The sequence below is a fragment of the Octopus bimaculoides genome, chromosome 18 (assembly GCF_046866305.1).
Source record: "Octopus bimaculoides isolate indiv1 chromosome 18, ASM4686630v1, whole genome shotgun sequence".
NCBI lineage: Eukaryota > Metazoa > Mollusca > Cephalopoda > Octopoda > Octopodidae > Octopus > Octopus bimaculoides.
In genome coordinates this window covers 1,398,941-1,424,264 of record NC_142945.1, presented here as the reverse complement: position 1 = coordinate 1,424,264, position 25,324 = coordinate 1,398,941, and the positions used below count along the sequence as shown (strand labels likewise).

The following is a 25,324-nucleotide window of genomic DNA, read 5'->3' as shown; positions in this document are numbered from 1 at the left end:
TGGGTCTAAAACTAGATTGAAGAACAGAGAATCAGTCTCAAGATCTTTTCAAATATCAAAATATCTTTAAAAAAAGAACTAAATCGTCCCTGGGTGGGCTTGAACCACCAACCTTTCGGTTAACAGCCGAACGCGCTAACCGATTGCGCCACAGAGACAGACACTCACCAGTCTTTGTCGTTACGACTTAAACCAAAGCAGAAGTTTGGGTCTAAAACTAGATTGAAGAACAGAGAATCAGTCTCAAGATCTTTTCAAATATCAAAATATCTTTAAAAAAAAAAACTAAATCGTCTCTGGGTGGGCTTGAACCACCAACCTTTCGGTTAACAGCCGAACGCGCTAACCGATTGCGCCACAGAGACAGACACTCACCAGCCTTTGTCGTTACGACTTAAACCAAAGCAGAAGTTTGGGTCTAAAACTAGATTGAAGAACAGAGAATCAGTCTCAAGATCTTTTCAAATATCAAAATATCTTTAAAAAAAACAACTAAATCGTCTCTGGGTGGGCTTGAACCACCAACCTTTCGGTTAACAGCCGAACGCGCTAACCGATTGCGCCACAGAGACAGACACTCACCAGCCTTTGTCGTTACGACTTAAACCAAAGCAGAAATTTGGGTCTAAAACTAGATTGAAGAACAGAGAATCAGTCTCAAGATCTTTTCAAATATCAAAATATCTTTAAAAAAAAAGAAATAAATCGTCCCTGGGTGGGCTTGAACCACCAATGTTTCGGTTAACAGCCGAACGCGCTAACCGATTGCGCCACAGAGACAGACACTCGCTAGCCTTTGTCGTTACGACTTAAACCAAAGCAGAAGTTTGGGTCTAAAACTAGATTGAAGAACAGAGAATCAGTCTCAAGATCTTTTCAAATATCAAAATATCTTTAAAAAAAAAAACTAAATCGTCCCTGGGTGGGCTTGAACCACCAACCTTTCGATTAACAACCGAACGCGCTAACCGTTTGCGCCACAGAGACAGACACTCACCAGCCTTTGTCGTTACGACTTAAACCAGATCAGAAGTTTGGGTCTAAAACTAGATTGAAGAACAGAGAATCAGTCTCAAGATCTTTTCAAATATCAAAATATCTTTAAAAAAAGAACTAAATCGTCCCTGGGTGGGCTTGAACCACCAACCTTTCGGTTAACAGCCGAACGCGCTAACCGATTGCGCCACAGAGACAGACACTCACCAGCCTTTGTCGTTACGACTTAAACCAAAGCAGAAGTTTGGGTCTAAATCTAGATTGAAGAACAGAGAATCAGTCTCAAGATCTTTTAAAATATCAAAATATCTTTAAAAAAAAAAGAAATAAATCGTCCCTGGGTGGGCTTGAACCACCAACCTTTCGATTAACAGCCGAACGCGCTAACCGATTGCGCCACAGAGACAGACACTCACCAGCCATTGTTATTACGACTTAAACCAAAGCAGAAGTTTGGGTCTAAAACTAGATTGAAGAACAGAGAATCAGTCTCAAGATCTTTTCAAATATCAAAATATCTTTAAAAAAAAAGGACTAACTCGTCCCTGGGTGGGCTTGAACCACCAACCTTTCGGTTAACAGCCGAACGCGCTAGCCGATTGCGCCACAGAGACAGACACTCGCTAGCCTTTGTCGTTACGACTTAAACCAAAGCAGAAGTTTGGGTCTAAAACTAGATTGAAGAACAGAGAATCAGTCTCAAGATCTTTTCAAATATCAAAATATCTTTAAAAAAAGAACTAAATCGTCCCTGAGTGTGCTTGAACAACCAACCTTTCGGTTAACAGCCGAACGCGCTAACCGATTGCGCCACAGAGACAGACACTCACCAGCCATTGTCGTTACGACTTAAACCAAAGCAGAAGTTTGGGTCTAAAACTAGATTGAAGAACAGAGGATCAGTCTCAAGATCTTTTCAAATATCAAAATATCTTTAAAAAAAAAACTAAATCGTCCCTGGGTGGGCTTGAACCACCAACCTTTCGGTTAACAGCCGACCGCGCTAACCGATTGCGCCACAGAGACAGACACCCGCCAGCCTTTGTCATTACGACTTAAACCAAAGCAGAAGTTTGGGTCTAAATCTAGATTGAAGAACAGAGAATCAGTCTCAGGATCTTTTCAAATATCAAAATATCTTTTAAAAAATAGAAATAAATCGTCCCTGGGTGGGCTTGAGCCACCAACCTTTCGGTTAACAGCCGAACGCGCTAACCGATTGCGCCACAGAGAGAGACACTCACCAGCCATTGTTATTACGACTGAAACCAAAGCAGAAGTTTGGGTCTAAAACTAGATTGAAGAACAGAGAATCAGTCTCAAGATCTTTTCAAATATCAAAATATCTTTAAAAAAAAAGAAATTAATCGTCCCTGGGTGGGCTTGAACCACCAACCTTTCGGTTAACAGCCGAACGCGCTAACCGATTGCGCCACAGAGACAGACACTCACCAGCCATTGTTATTACGACTGAAACCAAAGCAGAAGTTTGGGTCTAAAACTAGATTGAAGAACAGAGAATCAGTCTCAAGATCTTTTCAAATATCAAAATATCTTTTAAAAAAAAGAAATAAATCGTCCCTGGGTGGGCTTGAGCCACCAACCTTTCGGTTAACAGCCGAACGCGCTAACCGATTGCGCCACAGAGAGAGACACTCACCAGCCATTGTTATTACGACTGAAACCAAAGCAGAAGTTTGGGTCTAAAACTAGATTGAAGAACAGAGAATCAGTCTCAAGATCTTTTCAAATATCAAAATATATTTAAAAAAAAAGAAATTAATCGTCCCTGGGTGGGCTTGAACCACCAACCTTTCGGTTAACAGCCGAACGCGCTAACCGATTGCGCCACAGAGACAGACACTCACCAGCCTTTGTCGTTACGACTTAAACCAGATCAGAAGTTTGGGTCTAAAACTAGATTGAAGAACAGAGAATCAGTCTCAAGATCTTTTCAAATATCAAAATATCTTTAAAAAAAAAGAAATAAATCGTCCCTTGGTGGGCTTGAACCACCAACCTTTCGTTTAACAGCCGATCGCGCTAACCGATTGCGGCACAGCGACAGACACTCACCAGCCTTTGTCATTGCGACTTAAACCAAAGCAGAAGTTTGGGTCTAAAACTAGATTGAAGAACAGAGAATCAGTCTCAAGATCTTTTCAAATATCAAAATATCTTTTAAAAAAAAGAAATAAATAGTCCCTGGGTTGGCTTGAACCACCAACCTTTCGGTTAACAGCCGAACGCGCTAACCGATTGCGCCACAGAGACAGACACTCAACAGCCTTTGTCGTTATGACTTAAACCAAAGCAGAAGTTTGGGTCTAAAACTAGATTGAAGAACAGAGAATCAGTCTCAAGATCTTTTCAAATATCAAAATATCTTTAAAAAAAAAACTAAATCGTCCCTGGGTGTGCTTGAACCACCAACCTTACGGTTAACAGCCAAACGCGCTAACCGATTGCGCCACAGAGACAGACATCAGCAGCCTTTGTCGGTACGACTTAAACCAGATCAGAAGTTTGGGTCTAAAACTAGATTGAAGAACAGAGAATCAGTCTCAAGATCTTTTCAAATATCAAAATATCTTGAAAAAAAAAGAAATAAATCGTCCCTGGGTGGGCTTGAACCACCAACCTTTCGGTAAACAGCCGAACGCGCTAACCGATTGCGTCACAGAGACAGACACTCAGCAGTCATTGTTATTACGACTTAAACCAAAGCAGAAGTTTGGGTCTAAAACTAGATTGAAGAACAGAGAATCAGTCTCAAGATCTTTTCAAATATCAAAATATCTTTAAAAAAAAAGGAAATAAATCGTCCCTGGGTGGGCTTGAACCACCAACCTTTCGTTTAACAGCCGAACGCGCTAACCGATTGCAGCACAGAGACAGACACTCACCAGCCTTTGTCATTACGACTTAAACCAAAGCAGAAGTTTGGGTCTAAAACTAGATTGAAGAACAGAGAATCAGTCTCAAGATCTTTTCAAATATCAAAATATCTTTAAAAGAAAAAATTAAATCGTCCCTGGGTTGGCTTGAACCACCAACCTTTCGGTTAACAACCGAACGCGCTAACCGATCGCGCCACAGAGACAGACACTCACCAGCATTTGGCGTTACGACTTAAACCAAAGCAGAAGTTTGGGTCTAAAACTAGATTGAAGAACAGAGAATCAGTCTCAAGATCTTTTCAAATATCAAAATATCTTTAAAAAAAAAGAAATAAATCGTCATTGCGTGGGCTTGAACCACCAACCTATCGATTAACAGCCGAACGCGCTAACCGATTGCGCCACAGAGACAGACACGCACCAGCCATTGTTATTACGACTTAAACCAAAGCAGAAGTTTGGGTCTAAAACTAGATTGAAAAACAGAGAATCAGTCTCAAGATCTTTTCAAATATCAAAATATCTTTAAAAAAAAAGAAATAAATCGTCCCTGGGTGGGCTTGAACCACCAACCTTTCGGTTAACAGCCGAACGCGCTAACCGATTGCGCCACAGAGATAGACACTCACCAGCCTTTGGCGTTACGACTTAAACCAAAGCAGAAGTTTGGGTCTAAAACTAGATTGAAGAACAGAGAATCAGTCTCAAGATCTTTTCAAATATCAAAATATCTTTAAAAAAATAGAAATAAATCGTCCCTGGGTGGGCTTGAACCACCAACCTTTCGGTTAACAGCCGAACGCGCTAACCGATTGCGCCACAAAGACAGACACTCACCAGCCTTTGTCGTTACGACTTAAACCAGATCAGAAGTTTGGGTCTAAAACTAGATTGAAGAACAGAGAATCAGTCTCAAGATCTTTTCAAATATCAAAATATCTTTAAAAAAAAAGAAATAAATCGTCATTGCGTGGGCTTGAACCACCAACCTATCGATTAACAGCCGAACGCGCTAACCGATTGCGCCACAGAGACAGACACGCACCAGCCATTGTTATTACGACTTAAACCAAAGCAGAAGTTTGGGTCTAAAACTAGATTGAAAAACAGAGAATCAGTCTCAAGATCTTTTCAAATATCAAAATATCTTTAAAAAAAAAGAAATAAATCGTCCCTGGGTGGGCTTGAACCACCAACCTTTCGGTTAACAGCCGAACGCGCTAACCGATTGCGCCACAGAGATAGACACTCACCAGCCCTTGGCGTTACGACTTAAACCAAAGCAGAAGTTTGGGTCTAAAACTAGATTGAAGAACAGAGAATCAGTCTCAAGATCTTTTCAAATATCAAAATATCTTTAAAAAAAAAAACTAATTCGTCCCTGAGTGGGCTTGAACCACCAACCTTTCGGTTAACAGCCGAACGCGCTAACCGATTGCGCCACAGAGATAGACACTCACCAGCCTTTGGCGTTACGACTTAAACCAAAGCAGAAGTTTGGGTCTAAAACTAGATTGAAGAACAGATAATCAGTCTCAAGATCTTTTCAAATATCAAAATATCTTTAAAAAAAAAGAAATAAATCGTCCCTGGGTGGGCTTGAACCACCAACCTTTCGGTTAACAGCCGAACGCGCTAACCGATTGCGCCACAGAGACAGACACTCACCAGCCTTTGTCGTTACGACTTAAACCAAAGTAGAAGTTTGGGTCTAAAACTAGATTGAAGAACAGAGAATCAGTCTCAAGATCTTTTCAAATATCAAAATATCTTTAAAAAAAAAGAAATAAATCGTCCCTGGGTGGGCTTGAACCACCAACCTTTCGGTTAACAGCCGAACGCGCTAACCGATTGCGCCACAGAGACAGACACTCACCAGCCTTTGTCGTTACGACATAAACCAAAGCAGAAGTTTGGGTCTAAAACTAGATTGAAGACCAGAGAATCAGTCTCAAGATCTTTTCAAATATCAAAATATCTTTAAAAAAAAAAACTAATTCGTCCCTGAGTGGGCTTGAACCACCAACCTTTCGGTTAACAGCCGAACGCGCTAACCGATTGCGCCACAGAGACAGACACTCGCCAGCCTTTGTCATTACGACTTAAACCAAAGCAGAAGTTTGGGTCTAAAACTAGATTGAAGAACAGAGAATCAGTCTCAAGATCTTTTCAAATATCAAAATATCTTTAAAAAAAAAGAAATAAATCGTCCCTGGGTGGGCTTGAACCACCAACCTTTCGGTTAACAGCCGAACGCGCTAACCGATTGCGCCACAAAGACAGACACTCACTAGCCTTTGTCATTACGACTTAAACCAAAGCAGAAGTTTGGGTCTAAAACTAGATTGAAGAACAGAGGATCAGTCTCAAGATCTTTTCAAATATCAAAATATCTTTAAAAAAAGAAACTAAATCGTCCCTGAGTGGGCTTGAACCTCCAACCTTTTCGTTAACAGCCGAACGCGCTAACCGATTGCGCCACAGAGACAGACACTCGCCAGCCTTTGTCGTTACGACTTAAACCAAAGCAGAAGTTTGGGTCTAAAACTAGATTGAAGAACAGAGAATCAGTCTCAAGATCTTTTCAAATATCAAAATATCTTTAAAAAAAATGAAATAAATCGTCCCTGGGTGGGCTTGAACCACCAACCTTTCGGTTAACAGCCGAACGCGCTAACCGATTGCGTCACAGAGACAGACACTCACTAGCCTTTGTCATTACGACTTAAACCAAAGCAGAAGTTTGGGTCTAAAACTAGATTGAAGAACAGAGGATCAGTCTCAAGATCTTTTCAAATATCAAAATATCTTTAAAAAAAGAAACTAAATCGTCCCTGAGTGGGCTTGAACCTCCAACCTTTTCGTTAACAGCCGAACGCGCTAACCGATTGCGCCACAGAGACAGACAGTCACCAGCCTTTGTCGTTACGACTTAAACCAAAGCAGAAGTTTGGGTCTAAAACTAGATTGAAGAACAGAGGATCAGTCTCAAGATCTTTTCAAATATCAAAATATCTTTAAAAAAAAAAACTAATTCGTCCCTGGGTGGCCTTGAACCACCAACCTTTCGGTTAACAGCCGAACGCGCTAACCGATTGCGCCACAGAGACAGACACTCACCAGCCTTTGTCGTTACGACTTAAACCAAAGCAGAAGTTTGGGTCTAAAACTAGATTGAAGAACAGAGAATCAGTCTCAAGATCTTTTCAAATATCAAAATATCTTTAAAAAAAAAGAAATAAATCGTCCCTGGGTGGGCTTGAACCACGAACCTTTCGGTTAACAGCCGAACGCGCTAACCGATTGCGGCACAGAGACAGACACTCACCAGCCTTTGTCATTACGACTTAAACCAAAGCAGAAGTTTGGGTCTAAAACTAGATTGAAGAACAGAGAATCAGTCTCAAGATCTTTTCAAATATCAAAATATCTTTAAAAGAAAAAACTAAATCGTCCCTGGGTGGGCTTGAACCACGAACCTTTCGGTTAACAGCCGAACGCGCTAACCGATTGCGCGACAGAGACAGACACTCGCCAGCCTTTGTCATTACGACTTAAACCAAAGCAGAAGTTTGGGTCTAAAACTAGATTGAAGAACAGAGAATCAGTCTCAAGATCTTTTCAAATATCAAAATATCTTTAAAAGAAAAAACTAAATCGTCCCTGGGTTGGCTTGAACCACCAACCTTTCGGTTAACAGCCGAACGCGCTAACCGATTGCGCCACAGAGACAGACACTCACCAGCCTTTGTCATTACGACTTAAACCAAAGCAGAAGTTTGGGTCTAAAACTAGATTGAAGAACAGAGAATCAGTCTCAAGATCTTTTCAAATATCAAAATATCTTTAAAAGAAAAAACTAAATCGTCCCTGGGTGGGCTTGAACCACGAACCTTTCGGTTAACAGCCGAACGCGCTAACCGATTGCGCGACAGAGACAGACACTCGCCAGCCTTTGTCATTACGACTTAAACCAAAGCAGAAGTTTGGGTCTAAAACTAGATTGAAGAACAGAGAATCAGTCTCAAGATCTTTTCAAATATCAAAATATCTTTAAAAGAAAAAACTAAAACGTCCCTGGGTTGGCTTGAACCACCAACCTTTCGGTTAACAGCCGAACGCGCTAACCGATTGCGCCACAGAGACAGACACTCAACAGCCTTTGGCGTTACGACTTAAACCAAAGCAGAAGTTTGGGTCTAAAACTAGATTGAAGAACAGAGAATCAGTCTCAAGATCTTTTCAAATATCAAAATATCTTTAAAAAAAAAGAAATAAATCGTCCCTGGGTGGGCTTGAACCACCAACCTATCGGTTAACAGCCGAACGCGCTAACCGATTGCGCCGCAGAGACAGACACGCACCAGCCATTGTTATTACGACTTAAACCAAAGCAGAAGTTTGGGTCTAAAACTAGATTGAAGAACAGAGAATCAGTCTCAAGATCTTTTCAAATATCAAAATATCTTTAAAAAAAAAGAAATAAATCGTCCCTGGGTGGGCTTGAACCACCAACCTTTCGGTTAACAGCCGAACGCGCTAACCGATTGCGCCACAGAGACAGACACTCACCAGCCTTTGTCGTTACGACTTAAACCAAAGCAGAAGTTTGGGTCTAAAACTAGATTGAAGAACAGAGAATCAGTCTCAAGATCTTTTCAAATATCAAAATATCTTAAAAAAAAAAAACTAATTCGTCCCTGGGTGGGCTTGAGCCACCAACTTTTCGATTAACAGCCGAACGCGCTAACCGATTGCGCCACAGAGACAGACACTCACCAGCCTTTGTCATTACGACTTAAACCAAAGCAGAAGTTTGGGTCTAAAACTAGATTGAAGAACAGAGAATCAGTCTCAAGATCTTTTCAAATATCAAAATATCTTTAAAAAAAAAAGAAATAAATCGTCCCTGGGTGGGCTTGAACCACCAACCTTTCGGTTAACAGCCGAACGCGCTAACCGATTGCGGCACAGAGACAGACACTCACCAGCCTTTGTCATTACGACTTAAACCAGATCAGAAGTTTGGGTCTAAAACTAGATTGAAGAACAGAGAATCAGTCTCAAGATCTTTTCAAATATCAAAATATATTTAAAAAAAAAGAAATTAATCGTCCCTGGGTGGGCTTGAACCACCAACCTTTCGGTTAACAGCCGAACGCGCTAACCGATTGCGCCACAGAGACAGACACTCACCAGCCTTTGTCGTTACGACTTAAACCAGATCAGAAGTTTGGGTCTAAAACTAGATTGAAGAACAGAGAATCAGTCTCAAGATCTTTTCAAATATCAAAATATCTTTAAAAAAAAAGAAATAAATCGTCCCTTGGTGGGCTTGAACCACCAACCTTTCGTTTAACAGCCGATCGCGCTAACCGATTGCGGCACAGCGACAGACACTCACCAGCCTTTGTCATTGCGACTTAAACCAAAGCAGAAGTTTGGGTCTAAAACTAGATTGAAGAACAGAGAATCAGTCTCAAGATCTTTTCAAATATCAAAATATCTTTTAAAAAAAAGAAATAAATAGTCCCTGGGTTGGCTTGAACCACCAACCTTTCGGTTAACAGCCGAACGCGCTAACCGATTGCGCCACAGAGACAGACACTCAACAGCCTTTGTCGTTATGACTTAAACCAAAGCAGAAGTTTGGGTCTAAAACTAGATTGAAGAACAGAGAATCAGTCTCAAGATCTTTTCAAATATCAAAATATCTTTAAAAAAAAAACTAAATCGTCCCTGGGTGTGCTTGAACCACCAACCTTACGGTTAACAGCCAAACGCGCTAACCGATTGCGCCACAGAGACAGACATCAGCAGCCTTTGTCGGTACGACTTAAACCAGATCAGAAGTTTGGGTCTAAAACTAGATTGAAGAACAGAGAATCAGTCTCAAGATCTTTTCAAATATCAAAATATCTTGAAAAAAAAAGAAATAAATCGTCCCTGGGTGGGCTTGAACCACCAACCTTTCGGTAAACAGCCGAACGCGCTAACCGATTGCGTCACAGAGACAGACACTCAGCAGTCATTGTTATTACGACTTAAACCAAAGCAGAAGTTTGGGTCTAAAACTAGATTGAAGAACAGAGAATCAGTCTCAAGATCTTTTCAAATATCAAAATATCTTTAAAAAAAAAGGAAATAAATCGTCCCTGGGTGGGCTTGAACCACCAACCTTTCGTTTAACAGCCGAACGCGCTAACCGATTGCAGCACAGAGACAGACACTCACCAGCCTTTGTCATTACGACTTAAACCAAAGCAGAAGTTTGGGTCTAAAACTAGATTGAAGAACAGAGAATCAGTCTCAAGATCTTTTCAAATATCAAAATATCTTTAAAAGAAAAAATTAAATCGTCCCTGGGTTGGCTTGAACCACCAACCTTTCGGTTAACAACCGAACGCGCTAACCGATCGCGCCACAGAGACAGACACTCACCAGCATTTGGCGTTACGACTTAAACCAAAGCAGAAGTTTGGGTCTAAAACTAGATTGAAGAACAGAGAATCAGTCTCAAGATCTTTTCAAATATCAAAATATCTTTAAAAAAAAAGAAATAAATCGTCATTGCGTGGGCTTGAACCACCAACCTATCGATTAACAGCCGAACGCGCTAACCGATTGCGCCACAGAGACAGACACGCACCAGCCATTGTTATTACGACTTAAACCAAAGCAGAAGTTTGGGTCTAAAACTAGATTGAAAAACAGAGAATCAGTCTCAAGATCTTTTCAAATATCAAAATATCTTTAAAAAAAAAGAAATAAATCGTCCCTGGGTGGGCTTGAACCACCAACCTTTCGGTTAACAGCCGAACGCGCTAACCGATTGCGCCACAGAGATAGACACTCACCAGCCTTTGGCGTTACGACTTAAACCAAAGCAGAAGTTTGGGTCTAAAACTAGATTGAAGAACAGAGAATCAGTCTCAAGATCTTTTCAAATATCAAAATATCTTTAAAAAAATAGAAATAAATCGTCCCTGGGTGGGCTTGAACCACCAACCTTTCGGTTAACAGCCGAACGCGCTAACCGATTGCGCCACAAAGACAGACACTCACCAGCCTTTGTCGTTACGACTTAAACCAGATCAGAAGTTTGGGTCTAAAACTAGATTGAAGAACAGAGAATCAGTCTCAAGATCTTTTCAAATATCAAAATATCTTTAAAAAAAAAGAAATAAATCGTCATTGCGTGGGCTTGAACCACCAACCTATCGATTAACAGCCGAACGCGCTAACCGATTGCGCCACAGAGACAGACACGCACCAGCCATTGTTATTACGACTTAAACCAAAGCAGAAGTTTGGGTCTAAAACTAGATTGAAAAACAGAGAATCAGTCTCAAGATCTTTTCAAATATCAAAATATCTTTAAAAAAAAAGAAATAAATCGTCCCTGGGTGGGCTTGAACCACCAACCTTTCGGTTAACAGCCGAACGCGCTAACCGATTGCGCCACAGAGATAGACACTCACCAGCCCTTGGCGTTACGACTTAAACCAAAGCAGAAGTTTGGGTCTAAAACTAGATTGAAGAACAGAGAATCAGTCTCAAGATCTTTTCAAATATCAAAATATCTTTAAAAAAAAAAACTAATTCGTCCCTGAGTGGGCTTGAACCACCAACCTTTCGGTTAACAGCCGAACGCGCTAACCGATTGCGCCACAGAGATAGACACTCACCAGCCTTTGGCGTTACGACTTAAACCAAAGCAGAAGTTTGGGTCTAAAACTAGATTGAAGAACAGATAATCAGTCTCAAGATCTTTTCAAATATCAAAATATCTTTAAAAAAAAAGAAATAAATCGTCCCTGGGTGGGCTTGAACCACCAACCTTTCGGTTAACAGCCGAACGCGCTAACCGATTGCGCCACAGAGACAGACACTCACCAGCCTTTGTCGTTACGACTTAAACCAAAGTAGAAGTTTGGGTCTAAAACTAGATTGAAGAACAGAGAATCAGTCTCAAGATCTTTTCAAATATCAAAATATCTTTAAAAAAAAAGAAATAAATCGTCCCTGGGTGGGCTTGAACCACCAACCTTTCGGTTAACAGCCGAACGCGCTAACCGATTGCGCCACAGAGACAGACACTCACCAGCCTTTGTCGTTACGACATAAACCAAAGCAGAAGTTTGGGTCTAAAACTAGATTGAAGACCAGAGAATCAGTCTCAAGATCTTTTCAAATATCAAAATATCTTTAAAAAAAAAAACTAATTCGTCCCTGAGTGGGCTTGAACCACCAACCTTTCGGTTAACAGCCGAACGCGCTAACCGATTGCGCCACAGAGACAGACACTCGCCAGCCTTTGTCATTACGACTTAAACCAAAGCAGAAGTTTGGGTCTAAAACTAGATTGAAGAACAGAGAATCAGTCTCAAGATCTTTTCAAATATCAAAATATCTTTAAAAAAAAAGAAATAAATCGTCCCTGGGTGGGCTTGAACCACCAACCTTTCGGTTAACAGCCGAACGCGCTAACCGATTGCGCCACAAAGACAGACACTCACTAGCCTTTGTCATTACGACTTAAACCAAAGCAGAAGTTTGGGTCTAAAACTAGATTGAAGAACAGAGGATCAGTCTCAAGATCTTTTCAAATATCAAAATATCTTTAAAAAAAGAAACTAAATCGTCCCTGAGTGGGCTTGAACCTCCAACCTTTTCGTTAACAGCCGAACGCGCTAACCGATTGCGCCACAGAGACAGACACTCGCCAGCCTTTGTCGTTACGACTTAAACCAAAGCAGAAGTTTGGGTCTAAAACTAGATTGAAGAACAGAGAATCAGTCTCAAGATCTTTTCAAATATCAAAATATCTTTAAAAAAAATGAAATAAATCGTCCCTGGGTGGGCTTGAACCACCAACCTTTCGGTTAACAGCCGAACGCGCTAACCGATTGCGTCACAGAGACAGACACTCACTAGCCTTTGTCATTACGACTTAAACCAAAGCAGAAGTTTGGGTCTAAAACTAGATTGAAGAACAGAGGATCAGTCTCAAGATCTTTTCAAATATCAAAATATCTTTAAAAAAAGAAACTAAATCGTCCCTGAGTGGGCTTGAACCTCCAACCTTTTCGTTAACAGCCGAACGCGCTAACCGATTGCGCCACAGAGACAGACAGTCACCAGCCTTTGTCGTTACGACTTAAACCAAAGCAGAAGTTTGGGTCTAAAACTAGATTGAAGAACAGAGGATCAGTCTCAAGATCTTTTCAAATATCAAAATATCTTTAAAAAAAAAAACTAATTCGTCCCTGGGTGGCCTTGAACCACCAACCTTTCGGTTAACAGCCGAACGCGCTAACCGATTGCGCCACAGAGACAGACACTCACCAGCCTTTGTCGTTACGACTTAAACCAAAGCAGAAGTTTGGGTCTAAAACTAGATTGAAGAACAGAGAATCAGTCTCAAGATCTTTTCAAATATCAAAATATCTTTAAAAAAAAAGAAATAAATCGTCCCTGGGTGGGCTTGAACCACGAACCTTTCGGTTAACAGCCGAACGCGCTAACCGATTGCGGCACAGAGACAGACACTCACCAGCCTTTGTCATTACGACTTAAACCAAAGCAGAAGTTTGGGTCTAAAACTAGATTGAAGAACAGAGAATCAGTCTCAAGATCTTTTCAAATATCAAAATATCTTTAAAAGAAAAAACTAAATCGTCCCTGGGTGGGCTTGAACCACGAACCTTTCGGTTAACAGCCGAACGCGCTAACCGATTGCGCGACAGAGACAGACACTCGCCAGCCTTTGTCATTACGACTTAAACCAAAGCAGAAGTTTGGGTCTAAAACTAGATTGAAGAACAGAGAATCAGTCTCAAGATCTTTTCAAATATCAAAATATCTTTAAAAGAAAAAACTAAATCGTCCCTGGGTTGGCTTGAACCACCAACCTTTCGGTTAACAGCCGAACGCGCTAACCGATTGCGCCACAGAGACAGACACTCACCAGCCTTTGTCATTACGACTTAAACCAAAGCAGAAGTTTGGGTCTAAAACTAGATTGAAGAACAGAGAATCAGTCTCAAGATCTTTTCAAATATCAAAATATCTTTAAAAGAAAAAACTAAATCGTCCCTGGGTGGGCTTGAACCACGAACCTTTCGGTTAACAGCCGAACGCGCTAACCGATTGCGCGACAGAGACAGACACTCGCCAGCCTTTGTCATTACGACTTAAACCAAAGCAGAAGTTTGGGTCTAAAACTAGATTGAAGAACAGAGAATCAGTCTCAAGATCTTTTCAAATATCAAAATATCTTTAAAAGAAAAAACTAAAACGTCCCTGGGTTGGCTTGAACCACCAACCTTTCGGTTAACAGCCGAACGCGCTAACCGATTGCGCCACAGAGACAGACACTCAACAGCCTTTGGCGTTACGACTTAAACCAAAGCAGAAGTTTGGGTCTAAAACTAGATTGAAGAACAGAGAATCAGTCTCAAGATCTTTTCAAATATCAAAATATCTTTAAAAAAAAAGAAATAAATCGTCCCTGGGTGGGCTTGAACCACCAACCTATCGGTTAACAGCCGAACGCGCTAACCGATTGCGCCGCAGAGACAGACACGCACCAGCCATTGTTATTACGACTTAAACCAAAGCAGAAGTTTGGGTCTAAAACTAGATTGAAGAACAGAGAATCAGTCTCAAGATCTTTTCAAATATCAAAATATCTTTAAAAAAAAAGAAATAAATCGTCCCTGGGTGGGCTTGAACCACCAACCTTTCGGTTAACAGCCGAACGCGCTAACCGATTGCGCCACAGAGACAGACACTCACCAGCCTTTGTCGTTACGACTTAAACCAAAGCAGAAGTTTGGGTCTAAAACTAGATTGAAGAACAGAGAATCAGTCTCAAGATCTTTTCAAATATCAAAATATCTTAAAAAAAAAAAACTAATTCGTCCCTGGGTGGGCTTGAGCCACCAACTTTTCGATTAACAGCCGAACGCGCTAACCGATTGCGCCACAGAGACAGACACTCACCAGCCTTTGTCATTACGACTTAAACCAAAGCAGAAGTTTGGGTCTAAAACTAGATTGAAGAACAGAGAATCAGTCTCAAGATCTTTTCAAATATCAAAATATCTTTAAAAAAAAAAGAAATAAATCGTCCCTGGGTGGGCTTGAACCACCAACCTTTCGGTTAACAGCCGAACGCGCTAACCGATTGCGGCACAGAGACAGACACTCACCAGCCTTTGTCATTACGACTTAAACCAAAGCAGAAGTTTGGGTCTAAAACTAGATTGAAGAACAGAGAATCAGTCTCAAGATCTTTTCAAATATCAAAATATCTTTAAAAAAAACAACTAAATCGTCCCTGGGTGGGCTTGAACCTCCAACCTTTCGGTTAACAGCAGAAAGCGCTAACCGATTGCGCCACAGTGACAGACACTCACCAGCCTTTGTCGTTACGACTTAAACCAAAGCAGAAGTTTGGGTCTAAAACTAGATTGAAGAACAGAGGATCAGTCTCAAGATCTTTTCAAATATCAAAATATCTTTAAAAAAAGAAACTAAATCGTCCCTGGGTGGGCTTGAACCACCAACCTTTCGGTTAACAGCCGACCGCTCTAACCGATTGCGCCACAGAGACAGACACCCGCCAGCCTTTGTCATTACGACTTAAACCAAAGCAGAAGTTTGGGTCTAAATCTAGATTGAAGAACAGAGAATCAGTCTCAGGATCTTTTCAAATATCAAAATATCTTTTAAAAAATAGAAATAAATCGTCCCTGGGTGGGCTTGAGCCACCAACCTTTCGGTTAACAGCCGAACGCGCTAACCGATTGCGCCACAGAGAGAGACACTCACCAGCCATTGTTATTACGACTGAAACCAAAGCAGAAGTTTGGGTCTAAAACTAGATTGAAGAACAGAGAATCAGTCTCAAGATCTTTTCAAATATCAAAATATCTTTAAAAAAAAAGAAATTAATCGTCCCTGGGTGGGCTTGAACCACCAACCTTTCGGTTAACAGCCGAACGCGCTAACCGATTGCGCCACAGAGACAGACACTCACCAGCCATTGTTATTACGACTGAAACCAAAGCAGAAGTTTGGGTCTAAAACTAGATTGAAGAACAGAGAATCAGTCTCAAGATCTTTTCAAATATCAAAATATCTTTTAAAAAAAAGAAATAAATCGTCCCTGGGTGGGCTTGAGCCACCAACCTTTCGGTTAACAGCCGAACGCGCTAACCGATTGCGCCACAGAGAGAGACACTCACCAGCCATTGTTATTACGACTGAAACCAAAGCAGAAGTTTGGGTCTAAAACTAGATTGAAGAACAGAGAATCAGTCTCAAGATCTTTTCAAATATCAAAATATATTTAAAAAAAAAGAAATTAATCGTCCCTGGGTGGGCTTGAACCACCAACCTTTCGGTTAACAGCCGAACGCGCTAACCGATTGCGCCACAGAGACAGACACTCACCAGCCTTTGTCGTTACGACTTAAACCAGATCAGAAGTTTGGGTCTAAAACTAGATTGAAGAACAGAGAATCAGTCTCAAGATCTTTTCAAATATCAAAATATCTTTAAAAAAAAAGAAATAAATCGTCCCTTGGTGGGCTTGAACCACCAACCTTTCGTTTAACAGCCGATCGCGCTAACCGATTGCGGCACAGCGACAGACACTCACCAGCCTTTGTCATTGCGACTTAAACCAAAGCAGAAGTTTGGGTCTAAAACTAGATTGAAGAACAGAGAATCAGTCTCAAGATCTTTTCAAATATCAAAATATCTTTTAAAAAAAAGAAATAAATAGTCCCTGGGTTGGCTTGAACCACCAACCTTTCGGTTAACAGCCGAACGCGCTAACCGATTGCGCCACAGAGACAGACACTCAACAGCCTTTGTGGTTATGACTTAAACCAAAGCAGAAGTTTGGGTCTAAAACTAGATTGAAGAACAGAGAATCAGTCTCAAGATCTTTTCAAATATCAAAATATCTTTAAAAAAAAAACTAAATCGTCCCTGGGTGTGCTTGAACCACCAACCTTACGGTTAACAGCCAAACGCGCTAACCGATTGCGCCACAGAGACAGACATCAGCAGCCTTTGTCGTTACGACTTAAACCAGATCAGAAGTTTGGGTCTAAAACTAGATTGAAGAACAGAGAATCAGTCTCAAGATCTTTTCAAATATCAAAATATCTTGAAAAAAAAAGAAATAAATCGTCCCTGGGTGGGCTTGAACCACCAACCTTTCGGTAAACAGCCGAACGCGCTAACCGATTGCGTCACAGAGACAGACACTCAGCAGTCATTGTTATTACGACTTAAACCAAAGCAGAAGTTTGGGTCTAAAACTAGATTGAAGAACAGAGAATCAGTCTCAAGATCTTTTCAAATATCAAAATATCTTTAAAAAAAAAAGAAATAAATCGTCCCTGGGTGGGCTTGAACCACCAACCTTTCGTTTAACAGCCGAACGCGCTAACCGATTGCAGCACAGAGACAGACACTCACCAGCCTTTGTCATTACGACTTAAACCAAAGCAGAAGTTTGGGTCTAAAACTAGATTGAAGAACAGAGAATCAGTCTCAAGATCTTTTCAAATATCAAAATATCTTTAAAAGAAAAAATTAAATCGTCCCTGGGTTGGCTTGAACCACCAACCTTTCGGTTAACAACCGAACGCGCTAACCGATCGCGCCACAGAGACAGACACTCACCAGCATTTGGCGTTACGACTTAAACCAAAGTAGAAGTTTGGGTCTAAAACTAGATTGAAGAACAGAGAATCAGTCTCAAGATCTTTTCAAATATCAAAATATCTTTAAAAAAAAAGAAATAAATCGTCATTGCGTGGGCTTGAACCACCAACCTATCGATTAACAGCCGAACGCGCTAACCGATTGCGCCACAGAGACAGACACGCACCAGCCATTGTTATTACGACTTAAACCAAAGCAGAAGTTTGGGTCTAAAACTAGATTGAAAAACAGAGAATCAGTCTCAAGATCTTTTCAAATATCAAAATATCTTTAAAAAAAAAGAAATAGATCGTCCCTGGGTGGGCTTGAACCACCAACCTTTCAGTTAACAGCCGAACGCGCTAACCGATTGCGCCACAAAGACAGACACTCACCAGCCTTTGGCGTTACGACTTAAACCAGATCAGAAGTTTGGGTCTAAAACTAGATTGAAGAACAGAGAATCAGTCTCAAGATCTTTTCAAATATCAAAATATCTTTAAAAAAAAAGAAATACATCGTCATTGCGTGGGCTTGAACCAACAACCTATCGATTAACAGCCGAACGCGCTAACCGATTGCGCCACAGAGACAGACACGCACCAGCCATTGTTATTACGACTTAAACCAAAGCAGAAGTTTGGGTCTAAAACTAGATTGAAAAACAGAGAATCAGTCTCAAGATCTTTTCAAATATCAAAATATCTTTAAAAAAAAAGAAATAAATCGTCCCTGGGTGGGCTTGAACCACCAACCTTTCGGTTAACAGCCGAACGCGCTAACCGATTGCGCCACAGAGATAGACACTCACCAGCCTTTGGCGTTACGACTTAAACCAAAGCAGAAGTTTGGGTCTAAAACTAGATTGAAGAACAGAGAATCAGTCTCAAGATCTTTTCAAATATCAAAATATCTTTAAAAAAAAAAACTAATTCGTCCCTGAGTGGGCTTGAACCACCAACCTTTCGGTTAACAGCCGAACGCGCTAACCGATTGCGCCACAGAGATAGACACTCACCAGCCTTTGGCGTTACGACTTAAACCAAAGCAGAAGTTTGGGTCTAAAACTAGATTGAAGAACAGATAATCAGTCTCAAGATCTTTTCAAATATCAAAATATCTTTAAAAAAAAAGAAATAAATCGTCCCTGGGTGGGCTTGAACCACCAACCTTTCGGTTAACAGCCGAACGCGCTAACCGATTGCGCCACAGAGACAGACACTCACCAGCCTTTGTCGTTACGACTTAAACCAAAGTAGAAGTTTGGGTCTAAAACTAGATTGAAGAACAGAGAATCAGTCTCAAGATCTTTTCAAATATCAAAATATCTTTAAAAAAAAAGAAATAAATCGTCCCTGGGTGGGCTTGAACCACCAACCTTTCGGTTAACAGCCGAACGCGCTAACCGATTGCGCCACAGAGACAGACACTCACCAGCCTTTGTCGTTACGACATAAACCAAAGCAGAAGTTTGGGTCTAAAACTAGATTGAAGACCAGAGAATCAGTCTCAAGATCTTTTCAAATATCAAAATATCTTTAAAAAAAAAAACTAATTCGTCCCTGAGTGGGCTTGAACCACCAACCTTTCGGTTAACAGCCGAACGCGCTAACCGATTGCGCCACAGTGACAGACACTCGCCAGCCTTTGTCATTACGACTTAAACCAAAGCAGAAGTTTGGGTCTAAAACTAGATTGAAGAACAGAGAATCAGTCTCAAGATCTTTTCAAATATCAAAATATCTTTAAAAAAAAAACTAAATCGTCCCTGGGTGTGCTTGAACCACCAACCTTACGGTTAACAGCCAAACGCGCTAACCGATTGCGCCACAGAGACAGACATCAGCAGCCTTTGTCGTTACGACTTAAACCAGATCAGAAGTTTGGGTCTAAAACTAGATTGAAGAACAGAGAATCAGTCTCAAGATCTTTTCAAATATCAAAATATCTTGAAAAAAAAAGAAATAAATCGTCCCTGGGTGGGCTTGAACCACCAACCTTTCGGTAAACAGCCGAACGCGCTAACCGATTGCGTCACAGAGACAGACACTCAGCAGTCATTGTTATTACGACTTAAACCAAAGCAGAAGTTTGGGTCTAAAACTAGATTGAAGAACAGAGAATCAGTCTCAAGATCTTTTCAAATATCAAAATATCTTTAAAAAAAAAAGAAATAAATCGTCCCTGGGTGGGCTTGAACCACCAACCTTTCGTTTAACAGCCGAACGCGCTAACCGATTGCAGCACAGAGACAGACACTCACCAGCCTTTGTCATTACGACTTAAACCAAAGCAGAAGTTTGGGTCTAAAACTAGATTGAAGAACAGAGAATCAGTCTCAAGATCTTTTCAAATATCAAAATATCTTTAAAAGAAAAAATTAAATCGTCCCTGGGTTGGCTTGAACCACCAACCTTTCGGTTAACAACCGAACGCGCTAACCGATCGCGCCACAGAGACAGACACTCACCAGCATTTGGCGTTACGACTTAAACCAAAGTAGAAGTTTGGGTCTAAAACTAGATTGAAGAACAGAGAATCAGTCTCAAGATCTTTTCAAATATCAAAATATCTTTAAAAAAAAAGAAATAAATCGTCATTGCGTGGGCTTGAACCACCAACCTATCGATTAACAGCCGAACGCGCTAACCGATTGCGCCACAGAGACAGACACGCACCAGCCATTGTTATTACGACTTAAACCAAAGCAGAAGTTTGGGTCTAAAACTAGATTGAAAAACAGAGAATCAGTCTCAAGATCTTTTCAAATATCAAAATATCTTTAAAAAAAAAGAAATAGATCGTCCCTGGGTGGGCTTGAACCACCAACCTTTCAGTTAACAGCCGAACGCGCTAACCGATTGCGCCACAAAGACAGACACTCACCAGCCTTTGGCGTTACGACTTAAACCAGATCAGAAGTTTGGGTCTAAAACTAGATTGAAGAACAGAGAATCAGTCTCAAGATCTTTTCAAATATCAAAATATCTTTAAAAAAAAAGAAATACATCGTCATTGCGTGGGCTTGAACCAACAACCTATCGATTAACAGCCGAACGCGCTAACCGATTGCGCCACAGAGACAGACACGCACCAGCCATTGTTATTACGACTTAAACCAAAGCAGAAGTTTGGGTCTAAAACTAGATTGAAAAACAGAGAATCAGTCTCAAGATCTTTTCAAATATCAAAATATCTTTAAAAAAAAAGAAATAAATCGTCCCTGGGTGGGCTTGAACCACCAACCTTTCGGTTAACAGCCGAACGCGCTAACCGATTGCGCCACAGAGATAGACACTCACCAGCCTTTGGCGTTACGACTTAAACCAAAGCAGAAGTTTGGGTCTAAAACTAGATTGAAGAACAGAGAATCAGTCTCAAGATCTTTTCAAATATCAAAATATCTTTAAAAAAAAAAACTAATTCGTCCCTGAGTGGGCTTGAACCACCAACCTTTCGGTTAACAGCCGAACGCGCTAACCGATTGCGCCACAGAGATAGACACTCACCAGCCTTTGGCGTTACGACTTAAACCAAAGCAGAAGTTTGGGTCTAAAACTAGATTGAAGAACAGAGAATCAGTCTCAAGATCTTTTCAAATATCAAAATATCTTTAAAAAAAAAGAAATAAATCGTCCCTGGGTGGGCTTGAACCACCAACCTTTCGGTTAACAGCCGAACGCGCTAACCGATTGCGCCACAGAGACAGACACTCACCAGCCTTTGTCGTTACGACTTAAACCAAAGTAGAAGTTTGGGTCTAAAACTAGATTGAAGAACAGAGAATCAGTCTCAAGATCTTTTCAAATATCAAAATATCTTTAAAAAAAAAGAAATAAATCGTCCCTGGGTGGGCTTGAACCACCAACCTTTCGGTTAACAGCCGAACGCGCTAACCGATTGCGCCACAGAGACAGACACTCACCAGCCTTTGTCGTTACGACATAAACCAAAGCAGAAGTTTGGGTCTAAAACTAGATTGAAGACCAGAGAATCAGTCTCAAGATCTTTTCAAATATCAAAATATCTTTAAAAAAAAAAACTAATTCGTCCCTGAGTGGGCTTGAACCACCAACCTTTCGGTTAACAGCCGAACGCGCTAACCGATTGCGCCACAGTGACAGACACTCGCCAGCCTTTGTCATTACGACTTAAACCAAAGCAGAAGTTTGGGTCTAAAACTAGATTGAAGAACAGAGAATCAGTCTCAAGATCTTTTCAAATATCAAAATATCTTTAAAAAAAAAGAAATAAATCGTCCCTGGGTGGGCTTGAACCACCAACCTTTCGGTTAACAGCCGAACGCGCTAACCGATTGCGCCACAAAGACAGACACTCACTAGCCTTTGTCATTACGACTTAAACCAAAGCAGAAGTTTGGGTCTAAAACTAGATTGAAGAACAGAGGATCAGTCTCAAGATCTTTTCAAATATCAAAATATCTTTAAAAAAAGAAACTAAATCGTCCCTGAGTGGGCTTGAACCTCCAACCTTTTCGTTAACAGCCGAACGCGCTAACCGATTGCGCCACAGAGACAGACACTCGCCAGCCTTTGTCGTTACGACTTAAACCAAAGCAGAAGTTTGGGTCTAAAACTAGATTGAAGAACAGAGAATCAGTCTCAAGATCTTTTCAAATATCAAAATATCTTTAAAAGAAAAAACTAAATCGTCCCTGGGTTGGCTTGAACCACCAACCTTTCGGTTAACAGCCGAACGCGCTAACCGATTGCGCCACAGAGACAGACACTCAACAGCCTTTGGCGTTACGACTTAAACCAAAGCAGAAGTTTGGGTCTAAAACTAGATTGAAGAACAGAGAATCAGTCTCAAGATCTTTTCAAATATCAAAATATCTTTAAAAAAAAAGAAATAAATCGTCCCTGGGTGGGCTTGAACCACCAACCTTTCGGTTAACAGCCGAACGCGCTAACCGATTGCGCCACAGAGATAGACACTCACCAGCCTTTGGCGTTACGACTTAAACCAAAGCAGAAGTTTGGGTCTAAAACTAGATTGAAGAACAGAGAATCAGTCTCAAGATCTTTTCAAATATCAAAATATCTTTAAAAAAAAAAACTAATTCGTCCATGAGTGGGCTTGAACCACCAACCTTTCGGTTAACAGCCGAACGCGCTAACCGATTGCGCCACAGAGATAGACACTCACCAGCCTTTGGCGTTACGACTTAAACCAAAGCAGAAGTTTGGGTCTAAAACTAGATTGAAGAACAGATAATCAGTCTCAAGATCTTTTCAAATATCAAAATATCTTTAAAAAAAAAGAAATAAATCGTCCCTGGGTGGGCTTGAACCACCAACCTTTCGGTTAACAGCCGAACGCGCTAACCGATTGCGCCACAGAGACAGACACTCACCAGCCTTTGTCGTTACGACTTAAACCAAAGTAGAAGTTTGGGTCTAAAACTAGATTGAAGAACAGAGAATCAGTCTCAAGATCTTTTCAAATATCAAAATATCTTTAAAAAAAAAGAAATAAATCGTCCCTGGGTGGGCTTGAACCACCAACCTTTCGGTTAACAGCCGAACGCGCTAACCGATTGCGCCACAGAGACAGACACTCACCAGCCTTTGTCGTTACGACATAAACCAAAGCAGAAGTTTGGGTCTAAAACTAGATTGAAGACCAGAGAATCAGTCTCAAGATCTTTTCAAATATCAAAATATCTTTAAAAAAAAAAACTAATTCGTCCCTGAGTGGGCTTGAACCACCAACCTTTCGGTTAACAGCCGAACGCGCTAACCGATTGCGCCACAGAGACAGACACTCGCCAGCCTTTGTCATTACGACTTAAACCAAAGCAGAAGTTTGGGTCTAAAACTAGATTGAAGAACAGAGAATCAGTCTCAAGATCTTTTCAAATATCAAAATATCTTTAAAAAAAAAGAAATAAATCGTCCCTGGGTGGGCTTGAACCACCAACCTTTCGGTTAACAGCCGAACGCGCTAACCGATTGCGCCACAAAGACAGACACTCACTAGCCTTTGTCATTACGACTTAAACCAAAGCAGAAGTTTGGGTCTAAAACTAGATTGAAGAACAGAGAATCAGTCTCAAGATCTTTTCAAATATCAAAATATCTTGAAAAAAAAAGAAATAAATCGTCCCTGGGTGGGCTTGAACCACCAACCTTTCGGTAAACAGCCGAACGCGCTAACCGATTGCGTCACAGAGACAGACACTCAGCAGTCATTGTTATTACGACTTAAACCAAAGCAGAAGTTTGGGTCTAAAACTAGATTGAAGAACAGAGAATCAGTCTCAAGATCTTTTCAAATATCAAAATATCTTTAAAAAAAAAAGAAATAAATCGTCCCTGGGTGGGCTTGAACCACCAACCTTTCGTTTAACAGCCGAACGCGCTAACCGATTGCAGCACAGAGAGAGACACTCACCAGCCTTTGTCATTACGACTTAAACCAAAGCAGAAGTTTGGGTCTAAAACTAGATTGAAGAACAGAGAATCAGTCTCAAGATCTTTTCAAATATCAAAATATCTTTAAAAGAAAAAATTAAATCGTCCCTGGGTTGGCTTGAACCACCAACCTTTCGGTTAACAACCGAACGCGCTAACCGATCGCGCCACAGAGACAGACACTCACCAGCATTTGGCGTTACGACTTAAACCAAAGCAGAAGTTTGGGTCTAAAACTAGATTGAAGAACAGAGAATCAGTCTCAAGATCTTTTCAAATATCAAAATATCTTTAAAAAAAAAGAAATAAATCGTCATTGCGTGGGCTTGAACCACCAACCTATCGATTAACAGCCGAACGCGCTAACCGATTGCGCCACAGAGACAGACACGCACCAGCCATTGTTATTACGACTTAAACCAAAGCAGAAGTTTGGGTCTAAAACTAGATTGAAAAACAGAGAATCAGTCTCAAGATCTTTTCAAATATCAAAATATCTTTAAAAAAAAAGAAATAAATCGTCCCTGGGTGGGCTTGAACCACCAACCTTTCGGTTAACAGCCGAACGCGCTAACCGATTGCGCCACAGAGATAGACACTCACCAGCCTTTGGCGTTACGACTTAAACCAAAGCAGAAGTTTGGGTCTAAAACTAGATTGAAGAACAGAGAATCAGTCTCAAGACCTTTTCAAATATCAAAATATCTTTAAAAAAATAGAAATAAATCGTCCCTGGGTGGGCTTGAACCACCAACCTTTCGGTTAACAGCCGAACGCGCTAACCGATTGCGCCACAAAGACAGACACTCACCAGCCTTTGTCGTTACGACTAAAACCAGATCAGAAGTTTGGGTCTAAAACTAGATTGAAGAACAGAGAATCAGTCTCAAGATCTTTTCAAATATCAAAATATCTTTAAAAAAAAAGAAATAAATCGTCATTGCGTGGGCTTGAACCAACAACCTATCGATTAACAGCCGAACGCGCTAACCGATTGCGCCACAGAGACAGACACGCACCAGCCATTGTTATTACGACTTAAACCAAAGCAGAAGTTTGGGTCTAAAACTAGATTGAAAAACAGAGAATCAGTCTCAAGATCTTTTCAAATATCAAAATATCTTTAAAAAAAAAGAAATAAATCGTCCCTGGGTGGGCTTGAACCACCAACCTTTCGGTTAACAGCCGAACGCGCTAACCGATTGCGCCACAGAGATAGACACTCACCAGCCTTTGGCGTTACGACTTAAACCAAAGCAGAAG

The 25,324-nt window shown here is 40.8% G+C and overlaps 21 non-coding genes across 21 annotated transcripts; all 21 read right to left on the bottom strand.

Annotated features, from left to right (window-relative positions):
• Nucleotides 1-84: 84 nt before the first annotated feature.
• Nucleotides 85-158, bottom strand: Trnan-guu (transfer RNA asparagine (anticodon GUU)). Its single transcript has one exon. It is a non-coding gene; the product is annotated as a tRNA-Asn (tRNA).
• A 133-nt stretch (nucleotides 159-291) lies between these two features.
• On the bottom strand, nucleotides 292-365 carry Trnan-guu (transfer RNA asparagine (anticodon GUU)). The gene has a single exon. It is a non-coding gene; the product is annotated as a tRNA-Asn (tRNA).
• Nucleotides 366-498: 133 nt separating this feature from the next.
• Trnan-guu (transfer RNA asparagine (anticodon GUU)) lies at nucleotides 499-572 on the bottom strand. Its single transcript has one exon. It is a non-coding gene; the product is annotated as a tRNA-Asn (tRNA).
• A 547-nt stretch (nucleotides 573-1,119) lies between these two features.
• On the bottom strand, nucleotides 1,120-1,193 carry Trnan-guu (transfer RNA asparagine (anticodon GUU)). Its single transcript has one exon. It is a non-coding gene; the product is annotated as a tRNA-Asn (tRNA).
• Nucleotides 1,194-2,364: 1,171 nt separating this feature from the next.
• Nucleotides 2,365-2,438, bottom strand: Trnan-guu (transfer RNA asparagine (anticodon GUU)). Its single transcript has one exon. It is a non-coding gene; the product is annotated as a tRNA-Asn (tRNA).
• A 342-nt stretch (nucleotides 2,439-2,780) lies between these two features.
• On the bottom strand, nucleotides 2,781-2,854 carry Trnan-guu (transfer RNA asparagine (anticodon GUU)). Its single transcript has one exon. It is a non-coding gene; the product is annotated as a tRNA-Asn (tRNA).
• Nucleotides 2,855-5,480: 2,626 nt separating this feature from the next.
• Trnan-guu (transfer RNA asparagine (anticodon GUU)) lies at nucleotides 5,481-5,554 on the bottom strand. The gene has a single exon. It is a non-coding gene; the product is annotated as a tRNA-Asn (tRNA).
• A 134-nt stretch (nucleotides 5,555-5,688) lies between these two features.
• Nucleotides 5,689-5,762, bottom strand: Trnan-guu (transfer RNA asparagine (anticodon GUU)). Its single transcript has one exon. It is a non-coding gene; the product is annotated as a tRNA-Asn (tRNA).
• A 2,622-nt stretch (nucleotides 5,763-8,384) lies between these two features.
• Trnan-guu (transfer RNA asparagine (anticodon GUU)) lies at nucleotides 8,385-8,458 on the bottom strand. Its single transcript has one exon. It is a non-coding gene; the product is annotated as a tRNA-Asn (tRNA).
• Nucleotides 8,459-9,008: 550 nt separating this feature from the next.
• Trnan-guu (transfer RNA asparagine (anticodon GUU)) lies at nucleotides 9,009-9,082 on the bottom strand. The gene has a single exon. It is a non-coding gene; the product is annotated as a tRNA-Asn (tRNA).
• Nucleotides 9,083-11,708: 2,626 nt separating this feature from the next.
• On the bottom strand, nucleotides 11,709-11,782 carry Trnan-guu (transfer RNA asparagine (anticodon GUU)). Its single transcript has one exon. It is a non-coding gene; the product is annotated as a tRNA-Asn (tRNA).
• Nucleotides 11,783-11,916: 134 nt separating this feature from the next.
• Nucleotides 11,917-11,990, bottom strand: Trnan-guu (transfer RNA asparagine (anticodon GUU)). The gene has a single exon. It is a non-coding gene; the product is annotated as a tRNA-Asn (tRNA).
• A 2,622-nt stretch (nucleotides 11,991-14,612) lies between these two features.
• Nucleotides 14,613-14,686, bottom strand: Trnan-guu (transfer RNA asparagine (anticodon GUU)). Its single transcript has one exon. It is a non-coding gene; the product is annotated as a tRNA-Asn (tRNA).
• Nucleotides 14,687-15,858: 1,172 nt separating this feature from the next.
• Nucleotides 15,859-15,932, bottom strand: Trnan-guu (transfer RNA asparagine (anticodon GUU)). The gene has a single exon. It is a non-coding gene; the product is annotated as a tRNA-Asn (tRNA).
• A 342-nt stretch (nucleotides 15,933-16,274) lies between these two features.
• Nucleotides 16,275-16,348, bottom strand: Trnan-guu (transfer RNA asparagine (anticodon GUU)). Its single transcript has one exon. It is a non-coding gene; the product is annotated as a tRNA-Asn (tRNA).
• A 2,418-nt stretch (nucleotides 16,349-18,766) lies between these two features.
• Nucleotides 18,767-18,840, bottom strand: Trnan-guu (transfer RNA asparagine (anticodon GUU)). Its single transcript has one exon. It is a non-coding gene; the product is annotated as a tRNA-Asn (tRNA).
• Nucleotides 18,841-18,974: 134 nt separating this feature from the next.
• Trnan-guu (transfer RNA asparagine (anticodon GUU)) lies at nucleotides 18,975-19,048 on the bottom strand. Its single transcript has one exon. It is a non-coding gene; the product is annotated as a tRNA-Asn (tRNA).
• Nucleotides 19,049-21,257: 2,209 nt separating this feature from the next.
• On the bottom strand, nucleotides 21,258-21,331 carry Trnan-guu (transfer RNA asparagine (anticodon GUU)). The gene has a single exon. It is a non-coding gene; the product is annotated as a tRNA-Asn (tRNA).
• A 134-nt stretch (nucleotides 21,332-21,465) lies between these two features.
• Nucleotides 21,466-21,539, bottom strand: Trnan-guu (transfer RNA asparagine (anticodon GUU)). The gene has a single exon. It is a non-coding gene; the product is annotated as a tRNA-Asn (tRNA).
• Nucleotides 21,540-22,917: 1,378 nt separating this feature from the next.
• Trnan-guu (transfer RNA asparagine (anticodon GUU)) lies at nucleotides 22,918-22,991 on the bottom strand. The gene has a single exon. It is a non-coding gene; the product is annotated as a tRNA-Asn (tRNA).
• Nucleotides 22,992-23,125: 134 nt separating this feature from the next.
• Nucleotides 23,126-23,199, bottom strand: Trnan-guu (transfer RNA asparagine (anticodon GUU)). The gene has a single exon. It is a non-coding gene; the product is annotated as a tRNA-Asn (tRNA).
• Nucleotides 23,200-25,324: the final 2,125 nt, after the last annotated feature.